The sequence below is a fragment of the Stenella coeruleoalba genome (assembly GCF_951394435.1).
Source record: "Stenella coeruleoalba genome assembly, chromosome: 4".
NCBI classification, from domain to species: domain Eukaryota; kingdom Metazoa; phylum Chordata; class Mammalia; order Artiodactyla; family Delphinidae; genus Stenella; species Stenella coeruleoalba.
The window spans coordinates 45,287,241-45,300,911 of record NC_137149.1 but is presented as its reverse complement, the minus strand read 5'-3'; the positions used below and the strand labels follow the sequence as shown (position 1 = coordinate 45,300,911).

At 38.3% G+C, this 13,671-nt stretch overlaps 1 protein-coding gene across 12 annotated transcripts in view; it reads right to left on the bottom strand.

The window, feature by feature from the left end:
- Positions 1-1,654: 1,654 nt before the first annotated feature.
- The window catches only part of LOC307185908 (uncharacterized protein), a 390,038-nt gene continuing 378,021 nt past the window's right edge, over positions 1,655-13,671 (bottom strand). For 8 of the 12 annotated variants that reach the window (XM_079920468.1, XM_079920467.1, XM_079920475.1 and 5 more), the window contains 2 exons: positions 3,886-4,004; positions 1,655-2,433 (listed from right to left, as the gene is read on the bottom strand). The gene's annotated coding sequence lies outside the window, so the exon portion shown is untranslated. Of the gene's footprint in view, positions 2,992-3,885; positions 4,005-12,277; positions 12,338-13,671 lie in introns of those variants that run through there. The other 4 variants (XR_013828205.1, XR_013828206.1, XM_079920474.1 and 1 more) reach the window with 3 other exon arrangements.

Sequence of the window (13,671 nt, the reverse complement as noted above, 5' to 3'; positions counted from 1 at the left end):
GAGATACCTTCCCTGCCCAAACTTTTGAAAATATCAACCTACACACTCTCTTTTCTTAGCACTTTCCACTACTAAACATAATGTATATTTTACTAACTCATCTTGCTTATTGTATATCTGCTTCGCTGACATATACAGTTCATGAAGGTATGGATTATTTTAAATCTTTTTGTTTGCTGTAATACCCCCAGCACCTAAATAATGTCTAGATCATAGTTGATGATCATCAAATATGTGTTGAATGGATCAATAAATAAATACACACAGATCCTTGAGGGGTTCCATTAACTTAAGTCTATGTAAAGATGAGAAAGGGTTAATTGGTAATGATCAAGCCTATACTACATTTTGTACCAGACACAGTTTGTTGAGCGAAATTACATAAGTTATATAGTTTATTGAATGAAGTTATACAAATGTGAAGAGAATATAAGAATTCTTATGCCTATCTCTAATTGCTCTTAACCAGCAATAAACCTCAACCAATTTGGTTGTAGTGGACAGATCCTATGACAGATTCTGTTTCCTGCCCCCTGGAAATCATATCCCTTCTCTTTGGGTATGGGTGGGACCTGCCACATGCCTCTATCTAACCAAAGGACTATATAGTCAAAGGGACTATGTCACTCCCTTGATTAGGTGATATTATACGGCAAAGATGAAAGGATTTGCAGATGTAATTAAAGTCCCAGATAAGTTATTTGGAGTTAATCAAAAGGGAAATTATCTGAGCGGGTCTGACTTAATCAGGTGAGAGTCCTAATAAGAGAGACTGGGTCCTTCCTCAGGGGAGAGATTCTTCTTGCTAGCTTGAGGAAGTAAGCAGCCATGTTGAGGAAGTCCACATGGGCAGCCTCCATCCTACACACAGCAAAAAATGGGGTCTGAGTCATAAGCCACAAAGAAGTGAATTCTGCCAACAACATAAATGAGATAAGAAGATTCTTCCCCCATCAGGCCTCTGTATGAGAATATAGCCTGACTGATACCTTGATAGGAGCCTTGTGAGACTGAGTAAAAGACCCAGCTAAGCTGTGCCCAGACTCTTGACCCCATGGAAACTTCAAGATAATAAATGTGTGTTGTTTTAAGCAACTAATCTGTGGTTACTTGTTACACAGCAATAGAAAACGAATATAGGGGTTAAGGCAGCACTTCTGGTCCAGGATTGATCTTATTGTCCACACTGTCATTTGCCAGGGTGTCCACACTTTCCTTTAGTTATTATTGATGACAGAAAGTCCATGATGTTGATTATGTGCTTGTTCAAAGTAGTTTTTGAGGTCTGAGTCTTCATTAAACTATTTCTGTGGAAGGATTTGCCACCTTCCAGTATGTAGTACTTATTGCTGATTAACTGCTTTACTTATTAACAAAAATGGCTTTTGGATCCAGTACTCGACCTCATTAATCTTAGCCAGCTACATTATTTCAATCTATTTTCCTTCTGGCATTATCAGTATTAGTATATCTGCTATGGTTAGAAGAAGGATGCCTTAATCTTCTTTGCCAAGTAAAGTTACTTCATGCTGGGAGTCTAAGCTGAGAATAAATCCACCATTGCACAGAATCCTAAGCACTGTGTTGCTTCCTCTGTAAGATCTGTCACTCTTCCTCCTGGTGCTGAAACAGCTAAGGAGCATTACCATTTAAGAAGTCCATTTTGCAATATAATTCCAGTCTTATCTAAACAAGCCTCATTTCACTTTCTCCTCCTCTCTTTTTCTTCTTCTTGTTGTTCAGTGTGCGCTGAAGACTTCTTGAAAGTGCAGAGAAGAATAAAAGGAGAAAAAGGGGGAAGATGGGAGAAGGGGAGGAAATGAAGAAGGAGGGAATGAGGGAAGTTGAATACAGCTTCTACTGTGTCATGCACTGTACTTAATATTTTCATATAAATAATTCCATCTAATCTTTGTTAAATGGGTATGATTTCCTCCTTTTTACAGAATTAAAAAACAGGCTGGGAGAGGCTGAATGAATTATTCATAGTTATAATGAGAGTAATGGTTCCATAGACGTTTCTACAAGTTCTCTTTAAATGTAAGCTGTGTTTTGAATTGTTTTCATTGTGTGTGTTGTTCTGTTGTTGACTTTAGTTTATTTTAGGCAATTATCGTATGTGATGAGGCTATGCATGTTTCAAAGATTCTTATTAAATTCCAGGAACAAAATGTGGTAAAATTACCAAAAATACTGATATATGCAATTACTAATTTCTAAGGAAAAAAGTATTTTCTATACTGCAGCATAATGAATGTCCCATCTGCAATAACTTAATTTTAACCAATTTTACGTGCATAATACTTCTAATATTTTCTTCTTATCTCTAGGTTAAAAGTTATCACCAGAGTACCAGAGTCTTCTGTTTTGCACATATTATCAGATGTTTACTATGCAGTGACAGCTGTTTAAAGTTGTCTCCTGTGGCTAGAGCTAAAACCCAGAAAACAAGACAACAAAGAAAAAAATAAAGGAGATATCATGTTGCCATTAAAAATTCGTTCTAGTAAAGCATCCATAAGAATATATTATTGATAATTTCTCAATGTTATATTTCCAATGAGACATCAGAGAAAAAGGAAATCCATTGTTATAACTTAAGGGAATGAAAATGCTTTCACTGAGAAAGCTGGCTTTTCAGTTGGACTTGTACTGATAATCCAGTAATTGTCAAGAGGTGCAATGAGTGAGGAAAGAGAGAAAATTACTCTAAACCAAGAAAATATCGAAGACTTAACCCTTTCCTAACCAGCCTAGAAGGAGAAAGAGGAAAGGGTAGAAGACTTCTGGTTCTTGGTTTCAAGGGAATTTTCTGGCATCCAAAGCCAGAAAAATCATGCACCCCAACTATTGAAAGGGAAAGGATATGTGTTGTAGCAGCAAAGTACTCAGGTTCTGGACTCAAGTCTGCCTGAATTCCAGCACAGCTTCTGCCTCTGCTTGTCACTAAACACGTCCTGGTTTCTTCTCTCTTGCTTCCTGTTTCCCTATCTGTATAGTGACAGTAATAGTACTGCCTACTCAGAGTATGGTTTTGAGCATTAAAAAGACAATACATGTAGTTAATTTAGAACAGTGCCTGGCATTTAGTAAGCTCAATAAATGGTGGATGTTGGCTGGTGTTATTATTAATTAGCAAAAGAAATTCAGCATAGCAAAGCAGTGACATGTTTGGGATCTAGAGCCAGAAAACCTGAGTTCACATCCTGGTTCCACCACTTACTAGATGTGTAATCTTGGGAAACATGTAACCTTAAACTCTCTATACCTCAGTTTACTCATCTTCAATATGAGAATTATACTAACAAATACTTCATAGGGTATTTATGAGTATTAAGTAAGTTAATATTTGAAAAGTGCTTAGAACTGGAATATCAGGGCTTATTATATTCAAAAAATAAATAAGTAATTCAAACTAGACCCATCTTGCACCATCCAACTGCTATAACAGGAGGTCTGCTCCAAGCAAACAAATCCAGTTGCCAGTGCACTTAAAACTGTTCCTTGTGTATAAACATTCTTCAGGAAAACACATAAGACTCAGAGCAATTTTTTAAAATTTCTGAAGCGCAGGTTTTTTACCCTAACTTTACTCCAGCTCCAAAGAGCAGATATAATTTCCAGAGGTGTTCTAGCTGATGCCATTCCTTTTCAGATGTTTGTCTCCATCTAAAAATTATCACCTAATTTCCTTCCACATGAAAGTGGACTCTTAGACTTCCTGAATTCATTCCTGAAACAATGCCAAAACATTAATTCACATGCAATCTTTTCCTAGTTTGAAAATTCCTCTTTCTTTTTCAATTAGAGGAACTCAGATATATAAAGGGAAAATTCAAAAAAGAAAGGTGAAAATGGAAGGGAATCAAATCTTTTAAAACTTACCTTAGGGACTTCCCTTCTGGTCCAGCGGTTAAGTGCTTCCACTCTGTGCTTCCATTGCAGGGGGCACGGGTTCAATCTCTGGTCAGGGAACCAAGATCCCACATGCCATGCTGTGTGGCCTAAAAACAAAAACAAAAACAAAAACAACTTATCTTACATATCTCTTCTTTTTTTATTTTTCAATTTTTTTCTTTTACATCTTTATTGGAGTATAATTGCTTTACAATGTTTTGTTAGTTTCTGCTGTATAACAAAGTGAATCAGCTATGTGTATACGTATATCCCCATATCCCCTCCCTCTTGAGCTTCCCTCCCACCCTCCCTATCCCACCCCTCTAGGTCATCACAAATCATTGAGCACATCTCTTCTTATAAAAAGCATCCAGTAATTCCCCAGGATAACAGAGGTGATCTCTTGATGACAGCATAATATTGGGGAAAAAATTCAATGGTAAGCAATTCTATTGTTTTATAATCATGTGTAGTATAGATTATGCTGCAGTAACAAATAAACCAAATTCCAGTGGTTTAACACAGCGAAGTTTTCCTTCTCACTCAAGTGACAATCCAATAAAATTGGGTGGCCCTCTTGGGTAGCTCACTTCCAAGAAATGACTCAAGGATCCAAGTACCTCCTATCATGTGAATTCATCATCATATGATCATGTGATCACATCATCACATGAACAGATACATAAACTGTAAAGAGAATGCTATATTTTAAGACCAGGCCTAAAAATCATGTCTGTCAACATTTCATTAGCCAGAACTAGCCACATGGTCCCAACTCAATAGTATAAAGGAAGCAGAGATGTGTAGTTTTCCTGAGTTTCGTGGAACAGAAATAAGATTGCTGAACATCTAGTCAATCCCTGCCACAGTGGTTGTTTGCTTACTCTACTTTGAGCTCCTTGAGGAAACAGGACTTTCTTATCAATCCCACCAACATATCACCAACAATAATTGTGTGGGTCAGTAAATATTTATTAAATAAACTAAATGAAAAATACCACCCCTACTTGTATTCCTGTCCTTCTGGTGAGTTTACTGGGCTGTTCCTTGCTGTTTGTTTGTTTGTTTTAATAGAAGAGATAATTCCCTTCTAATTACAGTCTTCTCAACTGCTCAGCCTGGGACAAAGGCTGCCCTCCCCCCTCTTGGCTAGTCTGCAAAGCAGGGCTGGAGTAAGTTGTGGAAGTCAAATCAGAAACAAAACAACAGCCCGATGCCACAGGGCAGAGTGAAGCATCTGCAGTTTATGACAACATGGGCTAGGAACAAAAAGCGTTTTTGGATATCAGATCAGAGATGAAAATATTCTGCTTGGATAAATATTACGGGTGACAGAATCATTCTGGTGTCAAAAGAAAGAAGGAATGAAAGGAAAGAAGGAATGAAAGGAAAGATACAGGACATTTAGCTAAAATAAGAACATAACCTGGTTAAAATCTCTTTATACAGATTGTTTTTTCTTAGGGTGACACTCAGGCATGCTCCATTTAATCTCTAAACCAGAACATAACCATATCTGACATGCTTTGGCAGAGACAGTAACCCTCCTTGTTTAGCAATAGTTTTTTCTTGTCCTGCTTATCCTCAAAAAAGAGGACCTGAAGCGCTCACTGATATATGTCTTCCATCTGAGTCTACTACTTTATATTATATATCTACCGTAGATCCAGTCCTGTGCCCAAGACTGTGAGATTAAAACAAAGCCTATAGTGTAGTCTCTGTCCTCAAGTATTTTGTCAGCTCATCACAGGGAGGAGGCATTGGGTGATAGCAGTAACTAGGCCACTTGAGCCAAAATACGTATTTTTAACTGTGTGTTTAAGTCAGGATGAGTCCCTTAATCTTTCTGAACCTCAACGTCCTAATCAACAAAATGAGAATATTGAATTAGGTGATGTCTAAGTACCCTACTCAGTCCAAGGTTCTAGGATACTATTCTCTGTGCTTAATAATATTGTAATTGAAAGTTTCAGAATCGTATTTAGGTACAAGAGGACCAAAAGAGCTTGTTCACTGAGAAAATGAAAAGAATTTCTACTAAGGATACTGGAATCTGTGAGTGTCTGTTTGGTGGCTCACCTCTGACCTATTCTTAAATGATCATCACCTCCTTCAAAACAATGAACAGATGATCCCTCCCCAGGATATGGAATCTCTGCATTTACAAAGTCTTAAGTGGTTGGTTCCCACAGGTGTGAGGTCACTTAGTGTTCTATGCAGTTCGTGACTTCCCTGAGCTCCAATGAGGTGATCCAGTGGCTTGCATTACCACTCTCCCTTGTGAAATGATTCTATATATGCGTTAGGCTTTCTCTTCCTGAAAATGTTTACAAATGTGAGCTGCTTTCATTCTTTACAAGAGGGAGAATGGGGTGGCCAAACAGGACCATAATCTTTGGAATCAAGCAGACCTGTATTTGAACCCCCAACCTGCTGCTTACTAGTTATGTTGCCTGGGACAAATTATTTAACAACTCTGAGATTCAAGTTTTTAAATTTGTATATAAATAATACAGATTCCCCAGAATTTTTCTGAAAGAATATTTGTGGGACATATCTAACATAGTAGATGCTCAAAGAATGGCCGTTGGGTTTGTTTCTTTGTTATTATTGTTTTCAGGGAGAGAACCCTGTGCTGAGGTTTGGAGATTAAATAAATTAACCAAGTCTGAGTCTACATAGCTACTACATGGCATAGACTTTGAAAGTACTCCTGCCTGATTCTTTCCATTTTCTATCATCTCCACCCCTCAACGAGCTTCTTCCAGTGATTTTATTGGACAATATTCCTTGAACTTTTATTCTGATCAGAGATTTGGAGGAATGTTAAGGGCAGTTTATTATAGAATCTAGTCCTGTAAATTTTATTAGACTAAATAAAAGACCATGACTTGCTCAAGATAACCTGGCTACTTGGGGGCTGAGGTCTTCTGACTCAGCACCCAGTTCTCTTTGCCTACGGAGAGGATAAATATTAGGGGTTTTGTCACATTATTAATGACTTGACCACGATATTGCTTTTAATAAAAATTCTTTCAACCCCTACACATTATCTCTATTTTGTAACAATTTGCATGTTTCCATTTTAAAGAATGTAATAATGATTCACTTAATAATGATTCTGTTTTATTAAAGTTTGAATTATATGCAACCTCCAGAAAAACATCTACAAAGACATGTCAATTTATAGAGAGATCAGGCCATAAACTCAGTACAAAAATTATTTTTAAATGCTTCCCAAAGTTGAAAACATGACAATATAGGTCTTTTTTTCCATAATAATAAATAAACTTCCCAAATGCAGAAATTAAGTAGAAGTCTCCCTGAATCTACAGCTCCTCTGTTCAGCTGTTTGTAGCCCTGACCTAAACAATACAACCTGTCAATGAGAATAACTTTTACCAGCTTATTATTAGTCAAAGAAACAGATTGCCAGTAATAAGGTGTTCCTTAGTATGAAAAGCTAAAGTCTTTGGCTCCAAAGACTGGAGCCAAAATCTCTTCCAAAGCATCCAGAACATATACCTTAATAAAGCTATGCATTCACACTCTTTGCAAAGTCAAGGGTGTAGCTTCTCATGGTCTACACTTTGTCACCGCTGGCTTTCACCTCAGGATATGGGGAAAAAGTCTGCCAAAGACAAATTAGAAAATGTAGTCTGACTGTAGAAGACAATGTCAAAATCAGGGACAAGTGTATGTAAAATCTCTGGATTTCTTCAAGAACCTCTTTTCCTCAAGTGGTTAAGAACAACTATTGGGAACTCCCTAAAAGCAATCTGGTGTTAGGTACTGAGGAGGTAACACAAATAAGATTAATATTAAATTAAAAGCAACCCCTATCATTGTACATCTTGCTGTGAATCTAAGAGGAAAGAAGGCAACAGTAGGATGGAACAAAACATGATTAATGATTGAGCGCTCCCAAGGTTTTCTTTCCAAGTAAACTAAAAAGGAGCTCTTTCTCTGCTAATGTTCTTTCCCTCTTCACCTTCTGAGGATAATCTTTTTTTGCCAGAGGGGTTTCTCTTGGATTTTGTGTTGCAATGATCATGTAGGGATGTGATGTGTAGGGTAAGGATACAAGTATGTAAGCTAAGCCTGGATAGGAATTCTTCAAGGAAGCTTAGATGAAAAAGAGGGGCCGGAGCAGCTGGGTATGTGAGAGAAGTAGGTGAAAGAAGGATAAAAGGATTCTGAGAGTACCTTCTGGCCTCTTTATGAGGATTGAGAAATGCAGTTAGGAATCAGAGTTTCTTTGAAGTGTCTTTCTTTGCTGCTGAATCATGCCTCTTTGATCACATTGCCACTCTGAGAATGAACTATATGAGTGTGGCCCTTTATTAGTTACCCAGAAATTTGGCTAAAGCAGTCTTTTAAGGTAATAGGTAGTGTGTTTAATTTATTGATCAGAAGCTCTGTGGCTGGATGCTTTTGGTTTGCTATACTTTTAGAGAAAGACATTGAAGTAAGCGAATATAGGCAGGATGAATTCATGTATGATATCCAGGCTATGTCTTGGGTTCAAGTGACATTGTGTCTCTTTCCTTTGGTAGAGATAGATCTAGTCTGCAGGTATGAACATACCTAGAGCAACAACACATCCAAGTATCCTGATTTGTTTTTTAAAAGAATTTTGTATTGATGCTTGAAAAAAAGGTACGGGAGCCATTCATCATCGGAAATTACAACTTTTTTTTGGATTTTTGTACATTTAGATTACGGTTTGATATTGATTTTCTTTTTGAATCATCTTTAGGGAGGACATGACAGCATAATCAGTTCAGAGCTTGAATCTTCTAAGGGTTTTAATTTGGCCCTAATCTTTTGTTCTCAGTCAAATGTTCAAAAAATGATTTATCTACATTAACTTACTCTTTAAACTTAGGCAATTGAATTCAGAAACTTTAGGGAGATTGATGGTAAGGAGAGACGCAACACAATGTTGTGGAACATTAAACAAGTTTGAAGAAAACCTGGTTACCAGCCCCGAATCTATTATTTACTTGCTCTGCGATCTTGTGCAGTTTCCTAAAGCTCTCTGGGTCTCCTGTCTTATCTGTAAACTGAAGGTGTTGGGCTAAAACAATGCTTTCCAACCTTTGTTTCAATCTGACATACCTGAGATCCACAACATTCTTACCTGAAACAATGGCTCATTTTGAGAGCGGTCTATAGGGGGTAGAGGCGACACAAAGAGAAGGAGGAAAAGTCTCTGAGCTTTGAAAAACTCCGCAAGTCATTTTTAAATTTCCTCCCCTCAACCCCTAGTGAAAAATCATTTCACCTGAGGACATCTGGAATCCCTTGTGGCTCTGGAACTTCTATAACAAAGGTTTATTTTCTATGTCTGAATCTTTATAACTGCTATTGAAGATATATTCACAAATCATTTGAAAGGTAAAGAAACCTAGGCTTAGAGAGTCTTAGCACCTTTCCCAGTGCCTTTGGGGAACAGCCATGGTTGCTGATACCATCCATGTTCCTGATCTTCCTATTGCATGAAGCTGAGCTTCTGATGCAGAGTAAGATCACACAAGTTTACCCCATTGGCACTCAAGGCATCTTTCTTAGAGGAAAATAGTTGTCCTCTTTGGTATCAACCCAGAGACCCTTTATTTCATTAGGTTCAATAAACAGTGGCTGAATAATAAAGGATAATATTTATTAAGTACCTACTATGCATCAGGCACTGTTGTGTTTATACATGTTTTACATCCATAAACTTATTTAATCTTCCCCAAAACCCTAAAATGAAGATACTGTTATTTCCATTTTATAAATGAGTTAGCTGAGGCATGAACCCCAAATTACACAGCTAGTAAATGCTAGAGGCAGAATATGAACTCAGGTATTCAGGCTCCAGGGCCCTCATTCATAATTACTCTGCCATGCTGATTCTTGAAAGATCTTAAAGATTTTATATCTGTTTTATTATCCAGGTTGTATAATAGCTATAGAATTATGAAATCAGGAGGCCAGTGGAAAAACATGAGAGAAAGACAGCAAAGTATCGTGAGAGAAGGTGAAAAAAAAAGAGAAAGAGATGAGGATTTAAGATGGAATTCTGGTTCTTCCCCTTGCTAGCTGTGTGATCTCAGTCAAGTTACTAAATCTTTCTGTGTCCAAGTCTCCTTAAATTTTACACGGCTTTGACAAGAGCACTACTTCAAAAGACTTTTGTCAAAATTAGAAGAGTGAATGCCCAGTGCTCCACACTTAGCACAGCACCTAACATCTCCCACATGGGAACCAAACATTCTGAGATCCCTTTTGCAGCTCTCTCTCGAGCCAAACAACTCTAGCGTGTGTAAAAATAAAGTGTTCAAGGTAAAACAATATGTTCAGTGATATGGATCACCCAGTACAAGACTGTGTGTTGTAACCATGGTGATGGTTTTATATTTTATCTTTAGGAGATATAGTTCTTTAAAAGCCTTTCAATGAGGTGTACATCCTTGACTAGTGCTGACAGCAGCTCTCCTTTTGTTCACTCAGTTAAATTCAACAGCTTTTATCGAACACCCCCCTCTTCTCTTTCTTCCTGGTTCAAGCTCTCATTGTTTCTAACTTGGTTTTTTTTTTTTTTTTCCAGCCTCCTCCTACCTTGTTCCACTGCCTCCTGTCCCTAACCCTCCATCTCAAATTTATCCCTTGCTTCTACACTGCTACCAGTGCTACCTTTATGATAAGCACAATCCAACCAGATCAGATCCTTCCATAAAATATTCCAGTAGCTCCTCAAAGTTCCCAAGGTAAGTTCACGTTTCTTAGTTTGACACACACAAGCCTTCTTGAATTGTCTTTTGCTTTCCTCTCTAGTTTCACCTTGAATCATTCTCCTAATCTGCAGGCCCTTGACCACACTGCATGATATGTCCTTCATCCCTGGTTCTTACTTGCTGCTTCGCATGTCTCTGCTTTGGATGTATAGCTACATCTTTGCATGATGCTACTCTTCCTGACACTCCTCCAGTACTTCACCGAGGCTCTTAAACTTGAGTACCTTCTTCTCATCCATCAAGACCAGCACCAGCGCTGGGGACCCTAGGATGACTTTGCTGACCACATCCCCAGCCCCACTGAATCTGGTTTCCTAAACATGCCCATATCCCCATGTGCTAATCTCAATCACTACACTTGGTGAATTGACCTGCGACATTTTTGAGGACAGAAACTGTGTTTTTCGTCTCTGTATTTCCAGGTCATGCTTGACACACAGTAGACATTAAATTCTCCTATGCCGAATGAATGAACAAGTGGATGAAACTCAACTAAACTCATTCAAAACAGGTACATTCGCATGGATATTCATAAACTAACCCACGTGATGCTCCTCCAAAAGGTAGGAAGCATATCATTGTGTTTTTATGCTACCGAGTGAAGAAAAGTGGTAAACTTTTCTTGCTCATCAAAACATATGTAAGCCTGCATCTGGCTTATGTCAGTGATTACAATGGTAAAAAGGGTGTTAATCCCACTCATACACGAATATAGGAGACTGTGAACAACCCACAACCTGTCTCTGTTAGGTAGTTGTATTAGAAAAAAATCTGTTGGAAAATTAAAAATTTTTCTCTATGAAATTTGAATGTCAATATATTTCATTTAAAAAATAATTTGACTTAAGGAATAAATTTATGAATTTATAAGTATTAATAATTTTAGGCACTTTTATATACTTTTGATTTTTATTACCTTCCCCCACCCTCATGTTTGAAGTTCTACACAATGCAGGGATCATTATCATGCCAACGGTAACATATGTGCTGCTAAATCCAACATATGGGGAGAGGTGAAAGAGGAACTTTAAAAATGATCAACGTATCATTTTTAGAATTTTTCAAGATATGAGTCCTGGCACTTCATTTTCAACACTCACGTTAAAAAGCATGCCTACAAAGCTATATCTGTAAGTCTCAAGAGGACACATCAAGGATTAAAGTTGGTATAGGGGGAATGATCTGCTCAGGAGTTTAACTGTACTCAGCTGTAATGCCTTGTGTGAAGTAGAACAGACGCAGGCAAGGGAGGGGTGGGTGGAGGACAGGCAACGGTGGAAGGCTGGGGTCTCAGCATGGTGAAACCAATCCACAGAGGACTTCCTCTATGTCCTCATCAGCTTCACTGCCCAAATCCAACTGGGCTTTTGGACGAACAACAAGTTCAGTCCGTTCATGACCACAGGCTCCCAGAAACTACTAACCTGGTTTCAGGGGCCCTGCACTGCCACTGTCTTTGAAACTGGAGGACTTGTTTGCTAATAAACAAAATCTGTCAAGGATATTGCCACACTCCATGTTAATTTAATTAAGGGTTTTAATGAAGCAGAAAATTAATCAAAAGGTTGTCAGAAGAATATGTCAAAATCAGTCTTTACCAATGTCAACATACTGTTTCAGGATCATTCCGCTGTTTCTGGCAGCTTCCCTCATGAATACTGGATGGAATAGAAACAGAAGCCTTCATGAAAGGACAAAAAGGAAGTCCATCTTCCCTATCTGTGAAAAAGGTAGTGTAAGGTTTATTTCCTTTCAGGCTAATAGTGAGGAATAAGCCAAGGCATTTTAAAGAACTGAAGGAGATGGAAAGATTTCTAATAAATGCAAGTGGTGATAGTGACCCTCTTTTCCTCCAGAAAGAAAGCCTTTCAGGATACCCACTCTTACTTTGCTCAGAAGGGCTGCGACCTCTTTTCAGTGCCCTGTCATGTCCCTACTTGTCAAATAGAACAATTTTAATTACGGTCTTTAATTCCCCCTCTTAATAAAGAGGGAATTGTCTTATCATTTATACAACCCCCATTTCAGAATTAACAATGACTCCTCACCAGTACTTGGCATTTTCAGTTTCTTCTTAAAATTTTATCCATTATACGAGGTGTATAGTATTATCTCATTGTGGCTTTAATTTGCATCTCCCTAATGACTAATGGTGTTGAGAAGATTTTCATATGTTTATTTTATATCCATATATATATATATATATATATATATTTTAAATTATTTTATTTTTGGCTGCATTGGGTCTTCATTGCCGTGTACGGGCTTTCCCTAGTTGCAGCGAGCGGGGGCTACTCTTTGTTGCGGTGTGAGGGCTTCTCATTATGGTGGCTTCTCTTGTTGCAGAGCACGGGCTCTAGGCTCACGGGCTTCAGTAGTTGTGGCATGTGGGCTCAGTAGTTGTGGCTTGTGGGCTCTAGAGCACAGGCTCAGTAGCTGTGGCGCACAGGTTTAGTTGCTCCGTGGCATGTGGGATCTTCCCGGACCAGGGCTTGAACCCGTGTCCCCTGCATTGGCAGGAGGATTCTTAACCACTGCGCCACCAGGGAAGCCCAATCCATATATATTTTGTGGTGAAGTATCTGTTTTCTTATTACTGAAATTTTAGAGTTCTTTATATATTCTGAAAAAACAATGTAACTTTATCAAATATGGTATTTGCAAATATTTTTTCCCAGTCTATGGCTTGTTAAGTCATTATTTTAAAACTGTTTTTATGAGAGCACAGAATGAAATCTAATATAAAAATATTTTGTTTTAGGGGCTTCCCTGGTGGTGCAGTGGTTGAAAGTGCCCCGGTCCGGGAAGATCCCACATGCCACGGAGCGGCTAGGCCCGTGAGCCATGGCCGCTGAGCCTGCGTGTCCGGAGCCTGTGCTCCGCAATGGGAGAGGCCACAACAGTGAGAGGCCCGCATACCACAAAAAAAAAAAAAAAAAAAAAAAAATTTGTTTATAAGTCATATTTTTGTTGTCTTATCTAAGCAACCTTT